This window comes from Adiantum capillus-veneris, unplaced genomic scaffold, assembly GCF_014529385.1.
Source record: "Adiantum capillus-veneris isolate H3 unplaced genomic scaffold, ASM1452938v2 Hic_scaffold_942, whole genome shotgun sequence".
NCBI classification, from domain to species: Eukaryota; Viridiplantae; Streptophyta; class Polypodiopsida; order Polypodiales; family Pteridaceae; genus Adiantum; species Adiantum capillus-veneris.
In genome coordinates this window covers 54,094-58,957 of record NW_028221899.1, presented here as the reverse complement: position 1 = coordinate 58,957, position 4,864 = coordinate 54,094, and the positions used below count along the sequence as shown (strand labels likewise).

General features: G+C 41.2%; 1 pseudogene; it reads left to right on the top strand.

Moving 5' to 3' along the window:
* Positions 1-2,288: 2,288 nt before the first annotated feature.
* LOC147416463 (uncharacterized) lies at positions 2,289-4,637 on the top strand (annotated as a pseudogene).
* The last annotated feature ends 227 nt before the right edge of the window (positions 4,638-4,864 follow it).

The following is a 4,864-nucleotide window of genomic DNA, read 5'->3' as shown; positions in this document are numbered from 1 at the left end:
TTGTGTAGTTTTTTGGCTATCTAGTTTTGAAATTTGGTGTTTTGTGTATTTTTAGTTTATGGTCTATTTTGGCGCCAAAGTTGTTCATAGTTATCACGGAATGTATTGATCCAACTATCACAGGTCAAATTAAAAAAAGGTACATGGGATTGCGATCCATGTTTGGAAGCATTTTGTTCTGAATTTTGTATTTTACTGATCTCTCTATTCCCTGTAGAAGCCAAATCTCACCCCTTTTTTGATTTGGATCCCAAAAAAAATTGAAAACCCTGAATTTTGTGTCTACAATGCTTGTTTTATGTTTTTGCCCTATCAACCAATTTTGATGTGATTTTTGAGTTTTTCTTTCAAGCAAACTTGATTAGAGCAATATCCCACTAATGCACAATCTCACTGGTCCCTTATCTACAAAACTGGTCTCTAGGGGTCATGGATCGCGATCCATGTTCCTCCACATATACTGGCCAAACTTTCCAGATTGCTTTTAGAGAGTATGTTGATGTCCTTGATCCATAACTTTTTGAATTTGGATCACTTGAGGTCTCTACCATCAAATTTTCAAATTTCAGAGTTATGGTCATTTTGGCTAAAATATGGTTTTCACCCTTTTTTCCCTCAATCTTTTAGCCCAAATTTGATGGTGCAGTTTCTACTTACTCTCCTCTAAGTATTGAAATGAAACATGAAACAAAACAAACAAAAACGTACAAAAATAAGTCGAAATGGAAAACAACGGTACATCACTCTAAAAGCATAGAAAAATCAAAGAATGAAATGCTTTTGGCTATCTGACTCACAACCCTATTTACCTCTCGAGAATAGATCTAGCAAGTCTTCAACTTCTAAACTCTATCGAGCACAAAACCCCGTGTCTAGCTGCTACACTGCTAAGGTGTAAATAGAATGGAGAGACAAATCAAGCACCCAAGCAAGACTAGTTTCTAACTGAATAAGCATCCTAATAGAGCGCCACATCTTGAATTACATTTTTGCATTAGAGAAAACAAATTATTCAAGTTCAATTTGAACACATTCAATTTGAAACAGGAAGCAAAGTGAGATATTTTTAAAATAGAAACATTTCCAATTAGTAAGTTTGACCAGGGTCTCTCTAGCTCTCTCTCGTTCTCTCTGTGCACCACAAGAAGTTCCTTCTTCTTGTGATGCAAGTCTTGTCTTTGTGTCGGACCTCTATGCGTTCTTCTCTCTCTCTCTTCTCTCTCTCTCTCTCTCTCTCTCTCTCTCTCTCTCTCTCTCTCGTGCAAGTGAGCTTGACCTCACTCCCTTCTCTTTCATTGCCAACCCTTTGGCCTTCGCCTGCACCTCTCGGTTTTGAGAGTTGGGCGGCATGTTGTTAATGCGCGTTGAATCTAGCTAAGGCAACTTTATGTGCTATTAGTATCTATTATATCTAACTCTACCGTTTGTTTGCAAGTAATTAATTTGAATTATAATATGTGCCAGCGTGTGAGTAAGCCAGACAAATAATAGAGTTAGTTATAATAATTGGTCTCCCTTCCACTGACATGCACCCTAGTTTAGGGTGTTTACACAGAGTCTAATCACAAAGAAGACATGCCCAAGCCTTGGTGATGGCCATCCTGCATTTCAACGTGCACAATTACACACTATCGAGAGAGGATGCTCTGCACTGCACAGTTGGAAATTGAAGCACGAATATGAGAGAAGCTCGCTAGTGGTGCAAGACGTGATTGGTTGTTGTAGCTTCCACCATATTTGGGCAGCCTAGAGGTGTCGTCCTTGTAGCTTTGGGCAGGCGCTATCTTCTAGGTAGGATATGGCGTCGACCTCTAGATGGAAATGTGTAAGTTGAGGCAGCACTCAAAATCGACGTGCAGATGTGCGATTGGCTCTTATAGCGGGGGATGGGGTAGTGTGTAGCCAGCCTTATTTTCCTTTCTTGTTTCGGGCAATTTTTAAACCCCTACTAACTTTTTTTTTTAGCAGAACACAATATGTGGGTGGGTGTATAGTATTAACCAAAAAAAAAGATTACATGACAGTCCGTGCTCACAACGAGCCACGGAAACCCGAATACATCAGCAATACAACATCATTCAAGAGGTCCCACTGATCCCACATGAGCTGCCACCCATACACCAATCACCCTCTAGAGGACACAACACAGAGATCTGGACCATTACATCAGCTATTATGGGAGCCACCCACCAAAAAACAAGAGACCATAAAACCTCACCAGATCACAAGACATACTAAATTTATACCTTCAGTAGTACATCACTCATAAATCGACGGTGGAACGGGAAATGGAGTCTTTGCAGTCAAAACGGGAGAGCGATGCTGAGTTGCCGACTTTGATGGCGCAGACGATCAACTGCAGCTGCCGCTCCACCTACTTGAGGATGGCGACTTTGGCGGTGTTCTTCAACCAGGTGCATATACAATTTTCCGTCCTCAGCTCCACGAGAGAGAGAGAGAGAGAGTGAGAGAGAGAGAGAGAGAGAGAGAGAGAGAGAGAGACGTTAGCTATTCGTTTTGAGAAAGCCTGAAAGTTTGAAACTTTCATAGATTGCAGCTTCCGCTTTATGGCCAACGACCTTGATGCTGCTGTACAGAGTGCCAAGAAGATGAAAAAGACCAAGAGAGCTCTTAGATAGCAGCGAAAAAGAGAAAGAAAAAAGCTAAAGAAGTCTACGCCTAGCAAACTTCAAGAGATGGATCCAATAATGTACACTTTGTTTGTTTGTTTGTTTTTCTTTTGACAACAAAGGAGGCTGATTTCTATTACTTGAAAAGTCCCTCAGAACGCCCGAATGGTGCTGATTCTGAGGGCAAGTACCCAATATTATATACCTTGTTTCTCCGATTATGTGGTTTTAGCAGATTGAGGCATAAATTAATCTACAATTCTGAACTGTGCAGTTTTGTTGCCCGCACCGCTCAGTATCTAAAAGAGTCCAAGTGTTATCTCATTGCGGCTGCTGTTGAGAGATTGGGCATTCACATAGTTCAAGATTTAGTGCTTGAGGTTGGTGTAAACTGTCTATGTCTATATCTATGTGTTTTCAATTTCAGCTCCGTGGTGACTCTGGCATAGTTACATGGAACGGAAAATGGGAACGAGGGACAGGATGAACGGGAAACAAGAAGCTACCTTGTATTAGGTTTTAGGGCCTGAACATTTTGGAACATGTTTCATCGTGCTCTAATGTTAGACCGGAAGTTTTGTGAAACATGTTTTGAGGGTGAAATATGTCAGCTGGAAATGTTCCATGGTGACTGCTAGCTTGCACTTTTTGACCCTACACAATGATGCAAATAATTATCAATCTCAGCTACCTTGAAATTTAGGGTTTGCAGTACAAATGAATGTTTAGGAAAAATTTTAGCATGTGTTTGTTTTTTATTGTTCGGCAGTCCTGGTTTAAAGCATATCACAAAGGAGAATCTTTATCGAATAATTTTTTCATTATGAGGCTTCTAGGTTCTCGTTTGGACATTGATTCTGTACTCTTGAAAAAATTCATTATGCTTCAACAATATGGAGAGCATCTCACTTCCAACGCTCGACAATCGGAAATCCCTCTTAAACAACATATTCGTTTTGTTTGAGTGTATTTGACACTCAAGAAATCAGACAATCGTGAGATTGGTTTGAGGTAATGGCGTAAATATATGGTTCAACAGGGTATATGTTCTGGATATACTATGGGCCATGTATGGCCGGTACAAATCGCTGGATTGATGTACCGGTATTAACAGCGTACATGCATGGTTCGGTGGGGTATATGTGCTGTCCGCTGGGTATACAGTAGGCCATGTATCTATAACTGGTACAAATCAAGCTGGATTGATGTGCTGGTATAAGCAATGTGTAGGCATGGTTGAGCAGTGTACGTGTGTTGGACACACTATGCTTATCTTGATCGATTTTTGTGAATGTACTGAAAAGAGCATTTCTTTTGTATTGTTTTTTAAGAACTTCAGTGTTTGAGCTTGTATGGTAGCATCACTAAGGCTGTGTCCGAAAGGAGGTGAATGTTGTACGTTTAATTGATTTGATTCTGCACTTCGTGTTGTAGGTCAAGACAATTCAACAGACTGGAGGTCAGATGACCCGAGATGGTAGTAGGCAGCGAACTCCTGGAGGAATTCTGTGGAACATCTTAAGGTCCCGTTATATGGAAGATTATAGAGCCATCATGGCAGCAGGAAGAAGTCATGTGGTAGGACTATTACTTTTTGGACTTGGTGTTCTGCGTGGAATATGGCTAATATGCATTTTTGCAGAAGCAGCGGAGGCAGCAGAAGAAAGAGAGGCGGAAGCACAAACAGGAGGGGATTGTTATGGTTATGGATGGACAACCCACAGCAAAGCAGGAGGGGATTGTTATGGTTCCTGATGGACACCCCATGGCAAAGTGCAGGAGGAAAAATAAGACTAATTTGGGCAGGGCTCCATCAGCAGCACAAGTGAAAAGAACAGGGGTAACTGTGGCGCCTCGTGGGGATAGAAAAAATTGATAACATAGGGTCCAATGTGGACCCTGAAAGTCATGCATCCTACTCAAGTGCCAAGTGCTTGGGCTAATGGTGTGGAGCAAGGAATGCACATTCCATGTCCTGATGACGTTGAGATGGTTGATGACACATAAAACACACTGAGAGACTGTGGACACCCATCCAGTATGATGATTGTTAGAGACTTGATAAAGAAGGGTAGGAAGATACATTTTTGCCAGTCTGAGCTCATGCTGATTTCGAGGTCTACACAGATAGTTTGGCATCAGGCAAACTTGATACGTCAGGGCAGTTGCAAATGGTTTGTTGTTAAACGCTCAACCTTTTTTCTTTTGAGGTACAACTGAAATTGAATGATGTT